This window comes from Copadichromis virginalis, linkage group LG12 (assembly GCF_057382275.1).
Source record: "Copadichromis virginalis isolate Kocher_CV1m ecotype Utaka linkage group LG12, C_Virginalis_male_GT1.1, whole genome shotgun sequence".
In the NCBI taxonomy this organism is placed as follows: domain Eukaryota; kingdom Metazoa; phylum Chordata; class Actinopteri; order Cichliformes; family Cichlidae; genus Copadichromis; species Copadichromis virginalis.
The window spans coordinates 30,652,460-30,677,888 of NC_140629.1; the positions used below are offsets into that span (position 1 = coordinate 30,652,460).

General features: G+C 40.5%; 1 protein-coding gene across 6 annotated transcripts in view; it reads right to left on the reverse strand.

Moving 5' to 3' along the window:
- The window catches only part of slc20a2 (solute carrier family 20 member 2), a 47,631-nt gene extending 24,058 nt beyond the window's left edge, over window positions 1-23,573 (reverse strand). Inside the window, exon 1 of one of the 6 annotated variants that reach the window (XM_085476018.1) lies at window positions 23,224-23,573. The gene's annotated coding sequence lies outside the window, so the exon portion shown is untranslated. Of the gene's footprint in view, window positions 1-1,990; window positions 2,352-3,280; window positions 3,620-9,265; window positions 11,022-23,078; window positions 23,198-23,223 lie in introns of those variants that run through there. The other 5 variants (XM_085476013.1, XM_085476015.1, XM_085476017.1 and 2 more) reach the window with 5 other exon arrangements.
- Window positions 23,574-25,429: the final 1,856 nt, after the last annotated feature.

The following is a 25,429-nucleotide window of genomic DNA, read 5'->3' on the forward strand; positions in this document are numbered from 1 at the left end:
CTACATGACGCGCAGCTGGAAACACTTCCCGCAAGTCGAGCTGCCCGAGATTCACAGAATTTACAGAAAATGTTACATTTTTGTGATTTATATCGTTATCGGACGATAGAATTCTTATATCGGGATATGAGATTTTGGTCATATCGCACAGCCCTATATCATATGTATAATACCTTCATTTTGTTTGTTTTGTCTGTTGAAATTTTATAATTTTTTGCATCAAAATGTTTCCAGTTGGTACATGGCCATACTTAAGCCTAGTTTATGGTCACCCACACTCACATTTACCTAAGGGCAATTTAGAATTACCAATTAACCTAACTCCACTAACTAAAGCCAGAGAACCCACACAAACACAGAAAAACTCCCCACACAAAGACCCTGCCCTGATGGTGGAAATGAACTGAACAGTTAGCTACAGTGCTAACCCCTGCAACACTTTCATACGCTTGAAGAATAAATGAAACTGAAATAACAAGGACATTGGTACATTTGGAGACACTGCCTTAATTTTCAAAAATACATCACAAACTAATAAGAGCTCAGATATTTTTCTGGATCCAGGGTCAGTCCAAGGAGATGAACCGGCAGTTCCTCCTGAACATGGAAAATTGGAAATTAATAGAATTTTTAAATATCAAGGTAAAATGTTCTTTAAAAAAATAAACCCCACACTCCACATCTTATTATAAACACCACCAGTTCTGCATTTCAATCGTCTGTTTAACCTTTATTTCCACAATCTGCTTGTAAATTGTGGGCCTTCCTTGTTTGTCCGCTAACAGTTTGAGGTTTTATCTTTGAGCGACTGTGTAATTGTTCCCAAAGAGCAAACCACGGCCTTGCACAGCAACGGTGCGCCAAGAGTACCTAAGAAAGCAACCCTAAATAAAAACACTGGAAAGTGACTCCGTAAAGCAACCTGCTCTTGAGGATTATTTCTGGCAGACTCATTTTCTTCCTGTGGATGTGGGTTGCCAAACAGTATCCATAATGAGAGCACTGACACAGACACACATGCACAAACTCAGAAATGACACAACATGGGCAAACAAGGCTAAAGTGGGTCTTCGTGTTGTCTGTGCAGAAGAAATTAAGCAAAGTAGAAACATTTAAACCTGAAAATGTTTTTTTCTGGAATGTTTTTTTTAAACCAGTTTTTTTTAAACCAGCAATTACAGAGCAGCAGCATCATTCTTGGGGAGGCTAGATGCCAATTCACTCTCGCTTCGCTCCACTTCTTGGCCTCTATCAATTCTTGACACCTAATCTTACATTTGCAGGTGTACAGTGGGTTTCTATTCAATAGCTGCCATCTGTAGCCGAAACTGTACTCCTTCACACATCTGATACATTCTTATAAACATATGGATGATAGCTGTTTAATAAAATATTGATTTTTAGACTTTTTATTGACCCCAAAAAATGCAGAGACTGCCAGCTAACCTGTAACACTACTAGAGCGTTTCACCTGTTACAGCATCGGCCCCTAGCCGCACGTGTTGTGTGCCATGGACTGTAACACGAAGCCTCTGTGCAAACTACTTCCAGTGATTAGTTTAACTGTTTGTTATCACTGCTGAACAGTGATCATTAATCCGCCGGAGATGCCAATGCACCACAGCCACAGCTGGTGCAAAACACTGTGTCACGAGCTACAGTCTGCATTGACACGCGGCTCCTCTATCCTCACACTGATTCAGCCCCCTCCCCTTCCTCTCATCCTGTCTAGGCACATGCTGAAAGAAACAGAACTAGAACATACATCTAGTGTCAAGATGATGACTCACAGCAGCATCCTACTAGCCGGCTAATTGTTATACCTGAAGCATACGCAACTGCAGTGCCTTCAAGGACACCGGATGCTCGCATCTACCAGATGGCTCAGTAAGTTAAGAGATGGAGAGAGATTATATTTAATAACACAAAACTATGAGAAACAGGAAGCCAAGTACAGAAAGATCAAATCCTTTAAAACAGCACCACTCACCTTCATGACACTTCACATCAAGAGGAGATGGGACAGTGGTGGAAATGAATAAACGTCAAAGACGAAATGTATTTTTTGAGGGGAGGTAGAGGGGGACAGAGGGAAATGGCAGTATGGAAAAGAAAACAGACTGGGAAATAGAGTGGCGAGTGATTGATCAGAAATAAAATTACGCAGAGAGACGGGAAGAAAACTGATGATGAACGAGGAGAGGGGAAGAGAAGGAGCAGAAGAGGTTTACTGAGGAATCGGCAGGTTGTGGTGGTGTTGCAGGAGAGAGGACGGCGCGAGCTAACCACCAAGAGCGAGGGAGATAAAGAGAGAGAGAGAGAGAGCAGCACAGCCAGCTGAGTCTAGACTGCCTCTTAAAGGAATTTATCTGCATTCACAGCACACATCAACCAATGACAAATGTCGTAGAAGAAGAGGTGTACCACTGACTGGTTATCTGAGTGCAGAGAGGATGGACAGACAGGGGGGAGGCGGCCAATGTCTGTGGAGGAGGACAGCCAGCAATGGGGGGGGAGAAGAAGAGGAGCTGAACCTGTGATGTGTTTTACAGCCAGGGAAAAGCATTCAGACAGATGAAGGGCATTCAGAGCACTTCCCTCTCCTTCATCACTCTGATCCCAACGCAAGTAGCAGACCGATTCATATAATAATAATAATAATAATATTATTATTATGCACACATACTAGAAAACGATGCACAGATGAACGCACACTGTCATCTCTAGCGGTTGTTATTGCAGAATAATCAGTATAATGAAATGAACTAAGACAGGACTACTTTTCTTTGTAATACAGAAGCCTATCACACAAGAGCGCACAGCATTTCAGCACCATTATTTGGCTGGAGCCCACCCATCACTTTCTCTGCCTTTCTCTCTCTGCCACAATTGTTCCTTTCAAAGACACGCCGAACAGTGCGTCTTTATGTCACTTGACTTGTGCGGGCAGAGATAGGGGCTCTCGTCGACACAATGAAGAGCCCAGGCCAGAGCTGATGTAGGCGACTAAATGCAAAGCCGCAGAGTTCGCATCTCTTCAGCAGTTCCTCAACACGTCACTGATAATTAAACAAGAAGAATGGCAAGAAAAATCCTATACTTGAGATGATTTTACAGGGAAACAAACTCTAATTGGCTACAACCAGCAAGGTTTTTGTTCTAAACTTATTGGAGATTTGGCTCGACAATAAACTACCTGCTTCCTAAAAAGTTTCTCTTTTAACCTTCACAAAATCTTTTGTGTGGATTTTTTTCTTTGTTTTTTTAAATCATTACTCACATGCGCCATTGAAGCCAAGAATAAGTCAGATGCCTCCACAGCACACTCTGGGTCCTGTTCCCTTCCTCCTCACATACTGTCCAAGGGCTAAAAACACGGTGACCTCATCTATCCAGTTCTGTTCAAAGGTCTGATGTTGTATTTGTTTGAGCTTTCTCTTCTATCGCCTCTCAGCTCATTCTCTCCCTTTCTGTCCCCCAAACTGGCCCTGCCTGCTAAAAGCCAATCTGCGTCAGCTGCACCTGCTGCCTCTGACTCTGTACTTCGCAGCAGGGAGGCGCTGTCTCTTAGAACCCAAACACGCACACATACACACACACATGCTACAGTCCTATGATCAGTCAGCGTCGATGGGCAGGAGGGGGGTCGCTTAAGAATGACAACAACAGCGCATGTCGCTCTCAGCACCATCTTCAAAAGGTTCACCAGACACACACACACTTTCATAAATCCTCTCACTAAGTCTATTTATTTTCTCCCCGCATTGCAGCACTAAGTCCGGTTGTTAAGAAGTGAATAACTCTTCAGATTGCTTCTGATGGAAACACACAGGCAATCTGTCAAAAATTTATGCGAGCACACAGCTAAATAAATAGTCTCCAGTAGAGATTTTTGCTAGATTTACTTTTGTAGAGATTCTGCTATCTCTGCACAATGACTAAAGTCTCAAGATAGACTGCTTTGAAATAAAATCCCCTCTTAACTTTGTTTCTAAAAATATGTTCATTTTCTCTTTATTTCACTATTACATAAAACCTGACAGCATCGAGTTCCTATCATCGTTTCAAATATAAGTTAAAGATGCATTAATGCAGCTGCGTTGGTTAAAACTCGGTTACAGTAAAGTATTTTGTTGAAAGGGGGACTGCTTTTATGGGGCATTCAACACACAGCAAAGATGACTCATGAATGGATTTTGTGACATTAACACAGCGTTGCCACGAACAACAAAAAGTCAATAGTAATAAATCCCTCAGAGTAGAGCTGGGCGATAGAACGATAACGATATGTATCGCGATATAACTTTTACTCGATAGAGAAATTAAGCTATCGCGATAGACCTCGCCGCTCTTGTCCTCAAAAAAAAAAAAAAAAAAAAAAGGTCAGCCAATCCAAATTAAGTAGCGCAGAGCCGAACCAATCACAGCCGCAGCGTCACGTCGCGTGACTTGTTACATACAGCACAAGTGCCAAGCCGCACGTGTGTTTGTTTGGGAAGCAGCCAGCGGGTAATGGAGGAAATGAGTGTGCCGACTAGAAAAATCAACCGAGTGTGACCGAAGAGAAAACAGATGATGGTTCCAATGCCGGAGAGATTGTCGAACGGAAGAGCCATAGAAGTTCTGTAGTGTGAAGGTATTTCGGCTATTTCAAGTCTGACAAAAAACAGAGCAGCGTGCACTGTAAATTGTGCCGAAAGCAAGTCTGGAAATACAATAAACCGGTGCATGCGTCACACTGTGCGCCACGTTATTGTTTCGGTGAAATGAATTTCTACAATACTGTTACTGTTAATTCTACTCTCTGCAGTGTTTAAATGCTTACATATACACACAGTTACTGTCCCTCCACACATACGACTCGGTTCTGCTTCTATGCCCCAGCTTTGTTTACTTTTTCCCACCGAGGCTTCTAGACTTCTGATTGGCCAACATTTCTGCACGGTTAGGAATCTAGCGCCACCTGCTGCTTTGGCATGTTCATAGCAGCGTTTTCCTTCATTTCTGCCTTTATGTGTGGACGGGATTATTTTTTAAAACAAAAACGGAAAATCTCCGTTTTCAAAAATACCCGTGTACGTGTGGACGTAGCCTCAGTCTCTGACTGGAAGCGCTAATTCGTCATTCGGCTTTTGTCAGACTAAAGTAACTGTTAAAACTGTTTGAAAAGCTCAGCTATACAACAAGGAGAGATTGAGAATTTCCTTTTAGTTCTCAGTTTATTTGATATTGACAAAAGTTAGTCAGTTTTGTCTGTTCTTCTGTAAAACAAACTAAGATTTATTTTTAGAATTAATATTTTGTTTCTAAGTGGAATTGACAATTTAGTCTGTTTCGTTTGTTCTATTTTGAAACTTAAATGCTTTAGTGGCTGCCTTTTGTGTAGTTTGCAATATTTGCCTTTATTTATCTGAAAAAGTCTCATGTTCCTTAAGTACATCTACCCTGTTGAACTTATTATGGGAAATAAATATTTAAATAAAAACAAGCTGCTGATTATTTCACATTTTACTTGTGAGCAACGGCACATTTAAATCTTACAAATATAGTTATTTGGCTTATATCGTGATAGATATCGTTATCGCCTGAAATGAAAAAAACATATCGTGATATGAAAAAATCTCATATCGCCCAGCTCTACCTCAGAGTTAACCTTTAACCTCAATTGAATGTGGATATCCGCTGCAAAATGTACCACAAAAAGATTACTCCAACGATTTAGCACATAGAGCCATTTTAAATGCTGATAAGCCTTTTTTTTAAAGTGCCAAAATTCTTACAGCAGAACCAAAGATTCTCCACACATTTCTTCAATGTCAAACTTTGGTATTTAGGTTTCCCGCAATGCAACCAGGAACATTTTCTGAACATTGGGCGGCCTATCCTCTAGCTAATGGCTGTAGTCTCAACCCACAACCATCGAGCAGAGATGAGGTGCATGCTAAAGAGGTCTGACAGACCTCTTTTTGCACTTGGTTTTAAAATATGTACGGGGTGACTGGATCACAAGTGGACAGCAGAGGCACATCGTCATTTAAACCTGTGCCACTTGTGTTTGGATCTCATTAATGTCAAAGGGTCCAGTGCACCATTGTTACATGCATCTGTCACCAGTGAAGAAACAGATTATATTTTAGCGAGTGCTAGCACAATGTTTCAAGGACCAATATACATGTATGAGGAGAATGACAGGGCAAAGTCATTCACAGGTTGCAAAAAGGGTAGAGGACAAGATGAAGGACCACCATGTCCTTTCTCGGGACATCTTTTCTTCTTATGTCCATGTTGACGATGCATTTGTAGTTTATACACCAGGTAGTCATATGCGACAACTTCAGCAAGTGTTTGGACTTCATGCGCTGAAATGAGTCAGGGTGGTCATTTACACTTATTTAGCACTTTCCACTGTAATCTGATATCTCAAGGTGTATTTTAATACCAGGTGTAAATAGGAACATACAGTTCTGTGCAAAGGTCTTTAGTCCCCCTTCGTTCCTCTATATTTTGCCAGGAAAATTGGAAACAGGTGCAGTGAATTATTGAAACATGTCCAAACATACATAGAAATACAATAAATAAGACAAAAACAGAGTTTCTACAATTCTATCAACCTTGAAAGTTAATATTAAGTATGACTAACATTATCCCTTGACACTGTCTGAACTTTCCAAGGCAGGCTTTCTTAACCCTTTAAGACCTACCATAGAACCAAGTCCGCCAGAGCTTATCTTTATATTTTTACATGCTGTAGTGCCATTTTTGGGAGCATTTCAAGTTGCTATACATCAATACAACCATTATAGCCCAAATTTTAATAATATGTATGCATTAAATCAATAGAAACTACATAAATTGCAAAAAAGTGCAATAAACTGCAAAAAAAAAAAATTGAAAATCGTTTTTTGTTTTTTATATATATATATATATATATATATATATATATATATATATATATATATATATATATATATATATATATATATATATATATATATATATTTAGAGAAATTTAAGAGGTTTATTCCTAAAAACTGTAAATACAAAATTCATTTTTGAGAAACACCAATTTTTATATACTGCAGGAAAAACTAAAATAAATATTGTAATGCAAATTTGCAAAAAAAAACTGCATGTGCATCACAATAAACTATTTCCAGCAGTGCAATTTGAGTCCTAAGCATCCCAGAAACTATTCAGAAAAGTCAAACATGACTTTTAAAAACACCAGCAAAGGCTTATAAGGCCCTGAAGGTAAAAAACTACTTTTTCCACGAAGATGACGTCACTTCGGGCAGGTAATGGCGGACATACAGTAGTTCGCGCTGGTGTCTATTCCAACCTAGGAAGTGTTATGAACAGCTGATCGGATCGGCAAAGCGTGGAATATATTATGTTTTTGTTGCTGCCAGTGCTTTATATGCAATTTTTGCAAAGCTATATGTGGAAGGAAACCATGACTTAGGACAAGCTAATGGCATAACATGTAAGTACAACTCCTCCGGTTTCATATGCAAAAAAAAAATATTGCGCTACCTTAAGTGGTTCCAGTTCTACAGAGATTTAAAAATAGTTACGCAAAACGGAGCGTGCCCGCTCGGACCGGTTTTAAAGGGTTAAACTAGTCTTCATTAATAGTTCTCCAGTCTTCTTGAAGGACTTTAAAAGATCCCACAGTGCTTCAAAAATGTAGAGGTTCAAGCTCTGGTGAGGCCAGTCCATGGCTAAAAGTGCACCATTGTGTGTTTTTCTATCCAGGTGTGCTTTACTGCAAAGGAAGGGTGTTTGGGATCATTGTCATGCTGGAAAATAAAGCTGCTGTCAATCAGATGCTTTTCACATGCTATTGCATGTTGGATCGAAATCTGACGGTACTTTCATGTGTACATAACATAAATTTTGACAAGATCTCCAACAACATTGTTTGAGAATGTTGTTGGAGCCGCATTGGAAAGACCTGTCACCACTGATTTTCAGTCTTGTTCTTGCATAATTTGGGATACCTCAACCTTTTCTCTCCCTTCTTTAGGGATGCCTTCTTGATAGCGACCCTTCCACCAAGACCATTTTCTGAAGAGGCTTCAGTGAACACCAGATGGAGCAACTGAAGAGTCAGATACACCTGCCAGGTCCTGTGTCAAGTCTTTGCTATCTTTTGCATTTTTCATAGATTCGTCTAAAGAAATTGGAACAAATTTTGTGTTTTTGTGACTGACTGGTAGTAACAGAGTACCTAAAGATACAATTTGCGTTCTTTGCCAAGTTGTCTGCTATGTATGGACACAACAAAAGCCTGGACAACTATTACTCAGTGTGGTAGTACTGAGACTCTCAGACCAATTACCCCAAAAGTATCGAATACATTTCCTGGACTATCAGAGGAGAAAGAAACAAAATTTTCATCACAGTCTCTAATAAGGCCCCTGTTACCGTTGGATTTGCATCTGTGTTATGAAAGCTTTTGCCGCTTAATTACCTCTGGCTAACCCTCAGACAGCAATTATCTTCGAAACAGTTTTAAAATGACATTCTCATGCACCTAACAAATATCCAAGCCTTTATCAATGCTAAACCGAGCTCTGGTGCAAGAGCAAACAATTGAGCCCCCCTGTGGCTTTCAATGTTGTGTAAGGCTTAGGTTTAAATACTCTTAAGGTCAGCTCTCTCTGGTTTCAGTGGAGACTATGCATGGGTTTGACACCCTTACTGAGAAATGGCAAACCAAGTAAAGCGACTCATCCCTATTTAAGCGTCTGTATGACTGTTTTAAATAACAGCCAGACACACTGCACAGAACCTAACACTGCTCGCCCTTGTTGAGGTTTCTAAGGCATCCAAATAAGGAAATTAACTTAGATCAATAAAATCAGTGTATTTAAAGGAAATACTGACTGAATGCATAAAAAAAACTAGAAAACGTCACAATAACTTCAATAATTATACTTTCTATACTTAAAGTCCCAAATTTATGAACTTCAAAGCCAAGGACACACACAATAACCCATGTACCCAATGCACAAAAACCACCAAGGCTAAAATAGCAGCTCACAAAGGATGGAGTGCTCAGAATAATGCTTTTAGGCAAGCAGAAACTATTAGTCACCTCTGAGAATAACCCATGCACACAAGTGGGATCTTAGTAGACCAATCAAACAGTGCCACAAAGAAGGAAAAAAAGAGCCAACAATTTATTACTAACAATAAGAGGGCCAGTTATTCAGGCAAGCCCTCATATCATGTGACTGACACAATTAGGCTTGGTACCTACCAACTATTTGGGGCCTTTTTTGAGGCTGCAGTCTGGCTTTTTTCACTTTCTGCCATCTGTGTCCATGTTCCTCAGTGTAGGAGTCATCTTACCCCTGACCCTTTCTCCGGTTTCCCCTCCTTGCTCCCTCCCTTCCGTACTTAGTTTTGCCCGAACAGCTCCAGTTCTTTTCCACGAATCAGCATAGGTACCCAAAAGCAAAAAAACAAATCCCCTTCAGCCCTGTCCTTGCTTCCTTCTTCACTCCTGTGCCGACCCCCTGCCACCCTCTCCTCTTTTTAGATGTGGAAGCAGAACAATTTTGATCTGTACTCACATAGCACTGCCAGGACCTCCAGCCTACCTACTTTTTTCTTGACCGCTGAGACTGGTAATCTACTGCTGGCATGTTCTGTGGTATTAAACTGTGTTACTGGGACAAAGTGGGTGCCGGTATAAGTGAGTGCTGGAAATGTAGGGCAAAAATGGCGAAAGAGTCCAGTGAAAAATGAGACATACCAACATGATTAAATTATGTTTTGGTCCATGTTTACACCAGTGGGAATAAAGCATGTTGTCGCCTCAGTATTTTGTCTACACTAAAGCTGCCAAGTGACCCATGAAACTTCAAATGGTCTCCAAAGTGGAGATCTAAAACCTCTGGGATTGTTATGTAATGCGAAAAGACAAATATGAGGCCTTTTAAGCAAATGCTGACATAGGATTTCGTGGTCCTGAGTGCCACAGGATCCAGAACAATTTTCAATATAAAGCTCTTTGCTTGGGAGGGGAGAATGATTTTTCCCTCCAATTTTGTTTACCGTTTATGTTTGAATTTCTCTTACTTTCTCTGTATCCTAATAAAAAGTATGAGAACATATGTGTAGAACACAAGCACAACAAAATGATTCACCTAACATGCTCCTATTTGTGATGTTTTTGGTAGTGCTAGCTGTTCGGGAACGTTCTATGTGGTGCTAGTGTCCCGCCAGTGGAACAGTGTGTGGTAGAAAGGTTAAAGGAGGACACTATTGGATACATAAACAGTACGTGTATGTGCAGATACTTTAAGCTGTGGGTACTTTTTTTTTTAGCAAAAGGATTATGAAAGCGCTTTGTTTTGTTTCACATTAAATCTATAGTATTTGTAGTATAACACACTTCAGTGACCTTGGATGGCTGCAGCCACCGCATGTGAGGTTAAACGTAAGTATAAGACAAAGCCAGAGAGAGAGAGACAGAGCAAAAAGAGAATGAAAGAGAATGGCTCCTCCTAAGCTGCATCTAGTGGCCGTGCTCTTAATCCTGGCTTCCAGCACATGACACAGCTAACACTATTACAGAAGTGCTTTGATTAGGCCTGCTGCTGCGCGCACGTAGTGACAGACGTAGCGGTGGCAGGGGTACGTGGGGTCCTGTACTTTGGCACCACTTTACAGGAATGCCAGGCCTCTGCATAGATGCATGTACAGCCACACAGTGTAATTAACTACATGTCGACCCAAGCGTACACGGCTTACACACAATCGAAGAAAAGGCACGAGGCCTGACAGATTACATCTGCAAGTCAGTGAATTGGTGTATTACCCCATTGCTGTTATTCTGAAAACTGAGAGTAATGCTCAACAATGTGTAGTTAGCATTAGCCATGGGTAATGTCTTTGTCCTAAGAATGAGTTGCAGTAATGGTACTTAGACTGTTTACAACAGGGAGGGGATTTTCACATGACAACTTCAGCAGCAGGCTTTAATCGCATCAAGGGGTTTAAAAAAACAAACAAAAAACTGTATTTTTATAAACTAAGAGGAAAAAAGCTAACTGAGGACGTAACTTAAGTTTGCAGACAGGAAAACAAATGCTAAATTAGAGAAAAAAGGTCAGTCCATCATCAGTCGTGAATTTGCAGTCAGATTTATCAAAATCAGCTTTCTTTATTTATGTCTGAATTTTTCGTTTTCTGTTTTTAAAATACATAAATTAAGTGTATCCTCACTAAAACCATGGCGATATATTAGTGACTGCACTGAATCTCAATTGTCTTAGTTAAGGGGAGCTGAGGACACAGCAGCTCCAGACTCAGACGTTTCTGAACTACAAATACTCTGTTTATCTCCTGGAATGATTGATGACAACAGAGACGGAACAGTCCACAGGCAGGCCGCTGCCAGTGAACAAATGCGTGCATAAACAAAATCACAATCACGAATCCAGGACTGTCAACTAGGGCTGAACGATTATGGAAAATAATCTAATTGCGATTTTTTGCCCCAATATTGCGATTGCGATGCGATATGCGATTATTTTTTAAGGTATTTGTCTTCTGTATTATTAAACAAAGACAAGCAATACATCATATAGTATGGCCAATACTATATTACATTAATTTTAAACTGTTCTTTCCTGGAAGACAGACCTCTGTTATGATGACATGAGGTGATGCATGAATTGATGACTGACATTTTTATTTAACTTCTTCAATCACAACAGTATATTTGAACATACACAATAGTTTATTTTTAGCTTACAAACATCTGAGCATAAAGTGCTGACAAGGAACCCTGGTGTAAACATTAAAATGAAAGTCAGTACAATGTGCAGATTGCAGAAATATACATAAAAAAAATCAGTGGCTTTACCACACTCAGTTTTTCGACATCTGTGAACTACTAGACAGTCATTCAATTAAAAAATAATATTAAATAAATAAAACTAATAAATAAAAAATACACACATCTTACTGATCTCTGCAGTCAGTAACATTACACATAAAGTGCAAACATAATAGCAATTGTATAAACACACACACAAACACGCCTTTAAAATTTAAAGGCGTGAAATTGGACGGTCTAGTTCTGATTAGCGTCACCGCTGTCTCGGTGGAGTTTAATAAACTCGGCCGTCTGCTTCTTGCTATCTAAAATATAACCAGACACTGGTGTAAATTCTCGACTGTCTCATACTTCTGTTTAATAAGTTTTCTGTTTGACGTTTAGTCAGCTGTGTGAAAACCAAGGAGGAACCCACCCGGGGGATTAATAAAGTTTTATTTTATCTAATCTAATAACTTTAATCTCAGCCAAACCGATTTACTCACGAACAAACAAAACACTGAAAAAAGCCCAACAATAACATTTTTAGGTTGTCTAAGTGACTTATATATTACGTTTAACCCGAGCAGCGAAACTCCGCGGTGATCTGAAAATGATGTGCCGGGAGTTGTGCCGTTCTCGGCCGCATCAGTAACCCTCGAGCTCCCGGCTAGCTGTCGAGCTGGTGGGTAGCAGACGCCTCTGAAAACGTCGAAGCACTTTTGCAAATATGGGATATCTTGATAAACCGAGCAGATATTTGATGTTTACACAGCTACTTTCTCACCTGAAAATATGTTAAAAGTTTATTTTGTGACCCAGAAAGATTAGTATGAGTAATTTTAAAACTTAGTAGCGGCCGCCATTGCTGGAAACTGGAGTTTGGCTGGGCCGCGCTATGAATTCTGGGATATGGTAGTAATTTGGACAGCCTTCGGCGCGTCGCTGTGACGTAATCGGTCTACAAATGCGGCCTCAGGAGGATGCAGCCCATGAATTGTATAATATAATCGCAGTATAATCGCAGCCTTTGCGGTTAGAAAATTGCACTTGATCATGTCGCGATATTATCGCAAATGCGATATATCGTTCAGCCCTACTGTCAACAGAGCACTGCATGGCAGGAGATGTTGGTCTACGTTGCTACGTCTGTGAAAGAACAAATGGCTTAATCTGAAAATTACACAGTAAACACAGTGTGGCCAGTGTTATCACATATTCAAGCTGCACCGCACATTCATGGCACATGGCGTCCACACACAGACACAATGCACTTTTCAACTTTAAGGAGGTGTGTTCAATTTTGCATTTGTGGGGCAAGCTAAGGTCACACCCAGGTGCTCAATACAAGTGTCCTAGCGTTCGGACTAAATGAAGAACCTGCAATCAAAACTGATAACAATTCTCTACACAAATGTGCAAATTATTTATCTGTCCTGATATGCGCAGCCTTGTCAGAATATTTCACACAATATTTTGATACAGCTGCCGTGCACACTCCAGGGAGTGATATTTTTGGGGGCAGCATCCTTGGAGGCTGGGTGTGACATGCGCTACTTTCTCTGTGTGTGAATGCTGTCACAGCATGCCTGGTGCTGAAGGAAAGCCGTTGTGACAAGTGGTCTGCTGGTGTTTCGGTGATGGAGGGTAGGATGGGGAGGAGGGCAGCTCTGCCTGGGTCACCTCTAATCTTGTTGGTATAACTCATTTCTTCAAGACTTTTCCATCCATGGCTCCAGATCAGAACATCATCTTGCCCAACCAGTAGGGGGTGCAATGAAGCTGAAATCCCCAACCCCCCCCCCCCCCATCCCCCCTCTACTCTCAGTTTTCTTGAGTAGGAGAATTTTAAATACTTTGAGTAAGTTTTTCAACTACTAGCTTCAATGGCAACTTACCATGCTTCTGAATCAGGGATTTCAGTTAAACAAAAGTCCTCTTGACTATACACTTGACTGAACAAATATAATTAGGTTATAAAATTGTCCAAGTAAGAACGCCAAAGTGCTGATAAGTCCCATTTCCCATTAACTGTTTAAGCAAACATCTCCCAAAAGCCAGCAGGACTCAAAAAGAGGGCTTTAACGGAGCTGATCTCACAGCCATGCTTTGATGTGTTTGCAAGTTTAACTCTGACATTCAGACATTTGTATCAGTGGTCTATTCCTTAAAAAGTTGCCTACCAGCTTTTAGGAAAAAAAATATAACCCTGTCTTTTATCAAAATCAAATATTCTTAAGCTCAAAATGTACTTTAAAACTCCTGAACTTAAGCTCAATAAGACACGATTCTATTGCGCAAGTTCAAATTATATTAGAGCTAAAGATGTGAAAACTCTCTGTTTTACAGGTTTTACAGATTATACACGGCCCTAGACACCTAGTAAACATTTTCTAATATCATATACAGTATTCTGAAAGATGCCGTGTTTATGTGTAAAGATTATGTAGACAGGTTTGTTGACTACAGTTCAGACTGGAGCTGGGTAAGCCTTCTAAGTATTAGTAGGCTGCTGGCCATAACGGTTACTTGCTGTATACCGAGGGCAGGGCTGGAATGTGATAAACATTATGAAGATGTCATCACCTGTTCAGTATAGGGAACCCTCCGAGTTGTTCAATCACATTTAATCCTAACCTCCTGTAGTTTACTGCAGCGGTCCCCAACCCCCGGGCCTCGGACCAGTACCGGTCCTTGAGTCGTTTGGTACCGGGCCGCGAGAGTTGAGGCTCGGGTGTGAAATGTATGGTTTTCACGGTTTTTATCGGTTTTCAGCGTTATTTTGTTATCGTTTATTGTTAACTCGGTTTCTTCTTTTTTCTTTTTTTCGGTACCGGTACTAGTTTTATTTTGTTGTATTTATCCGCAACACCTTAAAGGCCGGTCCGTGAAAATATTGTCGGGCATAAACCGGTCCGTGGCGCAAAAAAGGTTGGAGACCGCTGGTTTACTGGACTGATATCAGGTTTACTTCACAATAGGAGTGTATTCTGTGCCCACACTCTGTTCCAAAATTATCTCTTGTTTCTGTCACACATCTAAAGAAGACCCAATTATACAACTAACCATTATTAAAAATAACAGACTTGTATTAGACCAACAATCATATCCTCCACTCCGTTTGAATACTCTGATTAATTCGTCCGTAAAGTGTACAAAATGCCACCTAACATTGTAATAGGTAGTCTCAGCTTGTGAGAGCTTAATGGTATGATTCAGTGAAATTATATGTGATCACAACAGTACTCCCTCGGTACTATTTTAGACTTAAAAATTATGCATATGGCAGTAAATTGGTGCTTACCGTGGAACAAATCATTGAGTAAAATGACTGGATAAAAATATGATTAAAATTTGGGATTTGTTGATAATTTTTGTCAATACTAGAGTTGCAACATTCAGCTTGAGATTCCAGTTAACTCACACAAATTCTCATTGTTTTCTATACTGTACCAGTTCTTGGCATGAGCAAACACAGGAAATTTTGCATTTACCATCACGTGAATTAAATGCAAAACATAAACGGGAATCACAAGATGACAGCAAATCTTAATGGTACAATGTGCAAAATATCATTAATAGATGTCAGTTGACTGATCGGAATCAACTGAGTTCTATTTTCTAACATCTTACAATTCAAGTGCATAATTAGAATAAACAACTCTGCCCACCATTCATCTCAGTGTGACCGTCAGTCTGCTGTTTACCTCAGCTGTAAATATGCTAGGCGTACAGGTCTATTTATGCTGGAGGAGGCTGCAAAACCTTATGAAAGGAGCCCAATACGAGTCAATGAAGTTTACTTCTGTCCGATGACAATGATACCAAGGTGAACTGTGGAAGTTATCCTGAACTTTTGTGTCCATAAGAGCTGCCTTTTTTTGCCCCTTTAAGCTACTGTTAGCTATTGTTAGCTACTGTTAGCTATTGTTAGCTACTGTTAGCTGGCATTAGTGAAACTTTCTTTGAAGTTGATTCAACATCGTTTGATTTCATCTTCATTGGGAATCTAATCAAACTGTTTATCAGAGGGAAAGTGTGATTGTTAGGACACTTGACCCTAACCTTAGCTGGCATGATGTTAGTTTATAACCAGCTGTTTGTGTTTAGCTGGCTGTCAGCTATCGAGAGAGAGGAGGGTCACATCTTATCTGCTGACAATAAGTAATTACAAAAATATCGGGAATAAATAAGCATGTTTATGCATGTTTTCATGTATTAGAGCCTTGGCTTCAGTTCAGGAAATGAGGCTAGAGGTGAGAAAGAATAGAATGAAGTGGACATGAGGTAAAAGAGAGAGCAGTGGAGGAGGAGAATGACATAATGAGAAACACAAATCTTTTGTACAAATGTTACAGTCATATATAGTTTGAAAGATTGATTTTTGAGATTTAAATTTATAGTAACTCATAAGGTACTACTTATGTGGCCGGTCTCTAGCCACGTACATAAAGCCTCATTTGGCGCTTTACCATGGCTACTGTATTCAAGATAGCAACATGGTGGCTTCCAAACCAATGCCCCATGTATTGTTAATGGATTAGTTCTAAGCTTATGAGAATCCAGCTATTAAATGTAAATATTGAATCTAATATTGCTGTCTGTGAAAGACAGCAATGTTAGCACAGAAAGAAAGAAATGATGAAGCATCTATTAAGACATCACATTCAATACCACAACCTATCCAAGTGGCACTGAAGTTGAGAAATGACACTGAACAACAAACAGACTTAGATTCTGAAAGGTTTTTTAAGTAAGCAGCAGAACTGATCAATCACCTTATATCTTTACATCTTCCCAACAAGAACGTTGGATGTGTGTCAACCAACAATTCATGTGTTTATTTCCAGCGTGCCCAGTGACATGTGCAAACACTGTCTGACAAATTACAACTTTGTGGAAACAGTCTCAACCTGTTCCGACCACATACCTTTACTTCAGTCTTCTACTGAAGACATTCAATTGGCCATCAAGTCATGTCCTACCTAGCTTATCCCCATCCCACAAAGTGGCCTCTGGATAGATACCACTGGACTATGACGACTGCCCCCACCTTCTAACCTCACGGCTTCCTGAGGTGTCACGTATCCACCACTTGCTCTTGCACTTGCTGGAGGCAGCAGGGAGAAGGAATGATTTGGCTAGAAATAGCCGTGTCACATGAGCGTATGCAGTAACCAGTCTGCCAGCTGCTCAACCTTACATGGAGCCCTGCCTCATTCGTACAGTCAAATACAAATAAGTGGCAACATTATAGACACAACAGCAATAACCAGGACATGTACACGTTTCTCATTCATATCTGAGACCTCTTACACATTTCGCCACACAGCAGAGTAAAATGGAGAAAACTGCGATACGCTACCATAAGAGGTGACCTGTTTAAATCAAATACAATCTGCAATAAAATATAAATTATTTAAAATAAAATTGTGCAACCAACATAAATCTGCCAGTTCTCAATAATTTTACCCAATTTGTCACAGACACATTACCCCAAAATAACAAAAATTGATTTCCCTAAGCGCTGTGCCAACAAACATTTTCCAAAATTTCAAACTGGCCTCCGGGCTTAGTGGCGAAATGATTTCACATTAATGTCAAGCAAGCCCCACTGTGCTCCTGAGAAACATACATGAGCGAAAAGAAGAGAAAAATGCATACTTTCCATAAATAGAACCGCAAGGCCTCACAGTTTAGCAGTAAGCCTGTCATGCTATGCCATTAGCATAGTTAACACAAGGCCAACATCCGAACAAGAGAAGCTCTGTGTGACGCCGCTTTGATACAGACCCTGCCGCTTACAGAAGGCCACCAGAAAGACTACAAAACCGCTCTTATGGGCAGAGTGGAGTGCACAAACAGGGCCAAAAAAGCACACAACAGGACTGAGAAAATGATACAGCTATCGTAAAATACCAGAGTGTAATATATGGCTAATTGTTTTGTTGTTTGATGGAATGGCTTACATTTCTCATGGGAAGAATCTAAAGGTTCAGGAGGCAATAACTTCTTGTAAGCACCAGCCTTAACAATTTAAACAAGAGATTCCAGCTTTAAAGAAACCAAAACAGGAAAACTAACAGGAAACCTACGGCTGGCAGCACGATTAAAGAAGTGAGTCAGTAAATGCTGATATTTGTGAAGAAGACCGAGGAAACCTTCAAAAATACCACAATCGTCGTGTTACGAGTTCTCGGAAAAAAAATTTCAGCATTAAGAGCTATTAAGGTTAACTTATGGTTTCTAAGAATGAAGGTCTACATGACAGCAGTAAAGGCGGATAGATGAGCATTATGGCTCTAAACTTGGCAGGAGACAGAAGTTCCCTGAAACCAGCTGCATACATATACATGTGTACTAGCCACAAATATTTAAACGTATAATTGCAGCCTCAAGTATTTTGCGTCCTGATAGTTAAAATCTGGTTAAGTACTGAGGTAAAACCGAACTGATGGTTGTAAAATAGTCCAAGAGCTGAAATGGTTTGGGTTATTATCCCAAGCTTTAATGGCCCCCTGACCCTAAGGCACAGCTTAAATTAAACAATTAAAAAAAGGCAAATTTGAAGTTTGCTCGATCTGTTTTTGTCTTCTTTCTCTATCACTGATAGCTAGCAGATTCCCCTAAGTGTGTTTTGCTCTGTGTCCTCTTAAAACACTTGCATGCAAACCTTTCCGTCATCTTCTGTCCTATGCATGTTGTGACCTTAGCTAACAAAATAAGAAGACACGTGATTGATGATATGCTTAACCAGGTTTTCAGCAATAACATGGATTAAGCAATACTGGCATAAGCAGGCATGTAGCACACGCATACACACACACACACACACACACACACACACAGCATGAAGATTCTCGCTCTTTCAGTGGTATCATGTGATGTTGCCATGGCGAAGGAGGGTTCAGACATAACAGGGTGATTGTGCTCGGAGGGCGAGGTGGGCTGATCAGAAAGACAGACTGTTCTCTGACTGTGAAGCTGCCAGCCCCGGTGCCAACTGCCCTTCTTCCCACAGCGACGCAGACACACCCACTGGCAGAAGGGCCGGACTGCACGGTGGGCAGCCATAACTGAAAGGAGGCGAGCACCTTTTCCTATCATTGTCTTTTATTCCAGGTCATGTTGACAGACAAGGTCAAACTAATTTAGTCTTTTTATGTAAGAAAATCCAAATTAAATCTGAGATAATTCAGAATTCTGATAGCTGTGTGTAACTGCCATCAATGTATACAATATTAACACGGTACAGCTTTATTTTATTCTAGTAATAAGAAATTATAATTCCCAAAAATTGGGGTTAGATTATTTGTTTAAGAATTTTAATTTAAAGTTGTTTCCTTTGTCTTCTTTGACATCATCATAAAATAATAAAAACTGCTTGGTTTCAGGCTGCTATTAACAATGTGCCACTGGAGGCCCTGCAAAATTCTGATTCACTATCCTCTGCAATACATATGAGCAAAAACATTTCTTGGGAAAATAACCTGTAGATTAATTAATAATTCAAAAAAAATATTTTGCTTTAGTTGTACTCCAGCTGTAATATTGCTAATCATAGGGTGAGGTTCTTGGAAACACTCCTTATGACATTTTGTCAACCAGAGGACACTGACGAGTCTTAAAATGTCCCAGTTAAGACATTTATTGTTATTTAGTAGATGTTTTTCCACAAAGTAATTGTTAATGACATGTAAAATATGAGGATTTTGCTATTCTGAACACTTAAAAGTAACTGTTGGAGCTGAAACAAGCTGTCAGCACAACAGTGACAACTCTGCAGCAATTTGTATATTAACCAAGATCATTGTGCATCTGAAAAGCAGTCACTATTTCAACAAGATAAGACTTCACCTAAAATTTTTTAAAAACCCCACTTGATTCAAATTTAGTGCTTATCCCCTTCAACAATGCCTCCTTGTGCAGCCCTGCATAACTACCAGAGCTGCCACGACACTTAAATCATTCCCTGTAGGGTCACTGTTGACCTCAAATATGTACATAAAACAAAATCTCAAATGTTGTGTCACTCTGACCCAAATTTAATATAAAATGTCATCATTAGTGACAAGAATTGGGTCACCAGTTGGTGGCCAAACATTAGTAGAAGGATACTCAAAGTATCCAAGGTAAAAGAACACACAAGTCTTTTTCTACTGCGAATGTATCCACCAGGGTTGGACTGTCAGTACCGATTAACCTGTGACGCACTGAGGCATCGGACAGAGAACATTCAGTCCAAACAGCCTTAACTTTATCACATACCATTAGGCTTTTTTTGGCACAATTCCTCTGCTTTGGCTTCCTTTGACGGCACCTAGCTTCCCCAATGAAATGAAATGATTAGAAATGTTGTTTTGACACAGTTTACTCACATCCTGTGAATATCCCTGCAAGTGGGCAGAGTGGGACTTCAAGTGAGCGATCCTAACAAAACAGGAGCAATCTGAACGTGCATTTCTACGACATGGAAGGAACCTTGAAGGGAAAACCAGCCAAATTTAAATCAGGTTTGGTTTTTACTTTAAAAAACAAAACAAAAAACAATCTAACAAAAAAATCTCAGAGTTTTATCACACCTTCAATCAAAACACATGAAGGTCTCCTCCATGAAGAGAGACTATAATATGAAGTGCTGTAGCCTGCCTGCTGACAGAAAATATTTTTGTGTAATCGCGAGAGGCCTCAGGGGAAAATAACATTGAACCGGAACTAAAAGCAAAGTCGCAGAGGGCAAAAAGTTCTTAGAAACGACAAACTGTACTTTAAAAGTACAGCCACGAAAACCAGTCTGCTCACTCAGTGTACTGTTGAACATGAAAACATTACGCAATGTACACATACCTCTTCCATGCATAAAAACTCGGCTCACCCCCCGCCCTCCTCCACTGATGGCTAATTTCCACACAAAAGTTCTACTAAACAAGGTTTAGCTGCAAAGCTTAAATATGAGGTGCTCGGTGTCTGTCATGGAGCATTTGGTTAACCATTAGAAGAGAGACTATTGAGCATGTGGTCTAGGCTGTGGTTGCACCCTGTCGCCACGGAACTGGCAATTTAGTGTGAATCATTTTGGTTTGATTGTTTTTTTTCTCTCAAAAAAGATTACACTCACAAAAGGCAGGTCAAAGTACAGTCAAACATAAACACAGTGGACCGTAATGTTTCCGTGAACGCACCTTAACTCGATTAGATAGTGGTGGAACTCTTTAATAAAAGCTTTTTCAAAAGAAGTCCAACCACACTAACATGTTTTCTTCTCTCCAAAGCTGTCAAGTAAATAAGTACAACAAAAAAAAAGAAGCTGACGCTCAAACACAGAAGTTGAACTGAAATGTTCCCTGTGTCAGTAAATCAGACTGCTTTAAAGCAGCAGATTACCCACAGCCGAAGGTGTAAGGACTTTACGTTTTAAAATCCCTGCATAACTGCGTGAAAGCCAGTGAGTCCAGCTTAGGTAGACTGGCTACTGTTCATGTTATTAAAAAAGTTAATCCAAGACACAAAAATGGCCGGATGGTGTAAAGAGAAGCAAACAAATTCTACTACCATTTCATTATTACCACATGGGTGCAAACGCCCTGAACAGCAAGTACCAAGCCAAACCGTTACCTAACACCCTTCCCTGCTCTGTACCATATTTGTTAGCATTCTCCACCCTGTAGTTAAGAAAAACATATAAACATATAAATAAATAAATAAATAAATAAATAAATAACTTTAGCTCACTCCAGGGACATTTAGGTTGGTTGTGCTTTTGTTTACAAACAGGATAAAAGTGTAGAAAGACAGGGAGGTCATTAATCTGCGTATCTTATCATTCTGCACTTCCATATCTGTCTTAATGCCGATAAAGCTAGAATAGACACAGCAATCAGAGCATTTTATTCTCCCAGGTTATAACCCCTGCTGTGCGAAGCACTGCTCTAATATTTTATTACCAAAACCATATAGGAGAAAAAGCAGAGAATGGAAAACACGTAAGGTAGTGACAGACCCTGATATTTTTGCCCCTTTCTCACCACTGCTTATCATAGCACGCAGACTAATGATTAACTAGAAAACTGCATCATGGGTCCATAAGTAATATGTGATTTCCACTTCCTATGCAAGCAGTAGCAACAGATATCATTAACGTAGTGAAATATTGTTAAAGAAGACAAGAGGACAACTGGATTTGCCTAGAATATGACAATCAGCACTTTTTATTAACTATGAAAATAGCTAAGTGCATACACTTTGGTGCCCAACTTAAGGTACTTGAAATTTACTTGTATTTGTTTTCACATACACTTAAAATAGTTCACGTAAAAAAAAAAATTAAAAAAAAAACGAGCCTAGCCAAAATATATTACCAGGGACTTTTTATTTGGCACTCCTACCTCTGAGTATTTGCATAATGTTTGCTTACTATCTTACTTTCACTTGCGTGACATTTCAGTAATTTTGTGATGGCGTATTTTTACACTGTGATATTTTTGTTCTGAGTAAGCAGTCTGTAGCGTTTTGCCCAGTTCATTCTGTTGTTCTTCCCACAGCCCTGTGATATTTCTCTTTGGAAAATAGTCATCATGGTGACAATGAGGCTTGCCTTGAGCTACAGAGCTTGCCATCACAGATTCATTTCTGCTCGTGAATAACAGGATCTGCTTTATTTGCTTGTGCTGCCCGACTCACTCGCCTGAAGTTCCACTCAATAATCGTTCTGTCAACAAACCGGAGAAGCGACCCGATGCACTTTTGAGAGGTGCAGGACAGACTACTACTACTCTCAACTGATTAATATTATAGGTCAAAGGGGGCGGTAGTGCGCATGCCCAGTGGAGACCACCGTTGTCCTCAGCGTTTGGTCTGCTCACGAAAAGCCCTGAGAGAAATGCGCGCGTGTGATTAACAACTAAATGATTTATTAGGCACTGAAAGCAGCTCTCAAATTCAAGCCATGGCCGGCTACGGTGGTTCAGAGCGGACAGTGAATAAGAGCTGGTGACTCTCAGATGTGGAGTCACACACACGTGTAGCTTCATTCACTGGTTTTGTCGCGTGCGATCAGCAGCAACAACAGGAACGAGCGCACAGAAATAAAACAAAAATGTTGCCACTCACGGTAAAATGTGACGTTCACGGCGCTGTCCGTCAACGTAACAGGAGTACAATTCGGAATCACCGTAGCGTGCCCGTGAGCTGCTGCAGCCCATTTTAATGTACACACATGCCTCTTTGCCGCTATATTGCTACTTACCAGGCCTCTTCTTCCTTAAACGCAGCCCGCGGGGACGCAGACCACAACAAACGCGCAGGGAAAGTGGCGAAACGAGACACGAGTCCCGTGGAAGAGGAAAAGGCACATGTGCAGCGGTTTTTTTTAATGGGCAAAATGTACTTACCAACGAAATAGGACACCGCAAGAGGAGGGGGGAACGCGCCGCTCCTCTTCGCCTCCACGCCTCTGTCTCTGTCTGAATTTTTCCCACAGCGATCTTCGTGGGTTGCGTCGAAAATTTTCAGATTCCTGCACTCGCTGTCGTCCCCCACTGGACTGGTTGCCTTCCAGTCGGTCGACTCATGCGACTGTGTTGCCCTGAATGTCGCCTGCCGCTCTCATCCGGGCGTTTAGGGATTGAGCCGTCGACTCAGTACCGCTCAGGATGACAGCTTTTAGATGAAGGAGGGGGAATAACGTGAGACAGGGAAGGAAAGGGAGAGAGAGAGAGTGGTGGTCAGTCTAGTGGTGGTACCATATGAGGGGTGAGAGGGGGAATTACAACAATACGATTAATATGCGCATAATTTGCATCTCTAAATGTGGTTTAATTTTTTTTATTCAGAAGATATCCGAGTGATCATCCAATCGCATTCATTTTTTTTTTTATTTTTTTAATTAACATTTTCAACGAGTGTATGAACTTTGCTTTAAATCAGTGTTTGCTCATTGCCCTCTTGAGATAAATGCCAGGAGGCCCATCGAATAATACCCGTTCAATGCATTTTTCCTGGTAAGGATGACACAACCAACAACCGGTCACGCTGAACTGAGTGTACCCTCAGATCGAGTTAAGAGCAAACACACTGTCCTGTTCAATCCCTGGATTCGTTTTTATGGTCGGGACTGAACGGATGAGTGCGAGCTCCTCGGTAGAAAATCGATTAATTGGCCACAGCGTTCATTGACCTCACTCTTATCCTGTGCCTTAGAGGTGAAATGCGGGCTGTTTGGTTTCAGGGGTGGATGGTAATGTTTAATCCGTCCACATATTGTCATTTATAATGACTGTAGCCACGTGCGCAAGGCATAAATGTGTTACATAACCGGCCGAGCCAGTCAACAACAGTGGGTGGAAGAGAGGGGGGGTGTAGTTTGGAGGGTAATTAAACCTCAATTCAGGGATTTCTTAGACACATGGATATATTGAATATTTAGAAAATTGAAAAAAGAAACTCCTCCCAATTTGATCTCTTGCACCACACCTTCCCAGTCAGAGCGTTCTCACTCCTGAGGCGTAACATGTCGACGTTTTGTCACGTCCCGCGGCGTTCCTGAGGAACGCGAAAGGAGACCTTCGGCGTTCTTATGGTACGCGGCGGGTTATGGCTGGAATCCAGTGCAATGACGCTCCCGCGGTAGTAGACGTTCCAGCCCTGTATTCCAGCCCTAAACCTAACCTTATCCCTAGCCCTGACCATAACCTTATTCCTGACCTTAACCAGGACTTTAATGATGTTAAATAGCCTGTTTGTAAGCGATTTGAAGAAAAAGAGCGAACATGTGTAGGTTCAGTCCAGACGGTTCTCATATTTCCTCTTTTTCCGAGGTCGTCATTTAGGAACGTGGTGGGTAGCCGAAAACGTAATATGGTGACGATTTGTCACCTAGCGTAAAATATTACGCTTTGGGAGTGAGAACGGGTTGTCCCAGTTTATACCTTTGAAGAGTGCCTTCAAGGTTTTATAAAATCACACTCTGAATTTCCAAAATCCCTGTAGCCATGATGTCTGAGTAGCGGTGTGCATAATCTGAGAAATAATTTCTCTTTTCATTTATACAAATGCTGGCTCTTGCTGAAACATGCTTCTGCTTCATTCAACCTCTGTTGGGAAGGGACAACTGACTCTACCTTCTCTTCATTTTCACCCACACCTTGTTATGTCAGCGTTATTATTCCACCCATCTCATCTTAACCCCATATTAACTATGACAACCTACACAACACCACAGCCTGACAGACAAAACCAAAGCTTACTGGCCAGATCCTCCCATAGATACTCCTAAGGACACACAAAATGGGCTTTTCCTGTTTTCATCCTTTGAATTATATAAGGTCTCAGGGCAGCTTCACGGAAATGATAACACTTTTTTTAATGCCTATTAAACATTAGCATACACCCATTTATTACTGCCAATATAGACTATAATACTCAACACAAGATAGAGATTAGATCAGATTAGACAGATTACAGTTGTCATAAATGAAACATTGTGGTCAATGTGATGAAAAGGTCATAGCACTGGATGGTGCTTTATAGGATAAAGCAAGTTATCTCATGTCTCACCAACATTTTACTGTAAAATTTTAAACATTTTTGTTATTATCC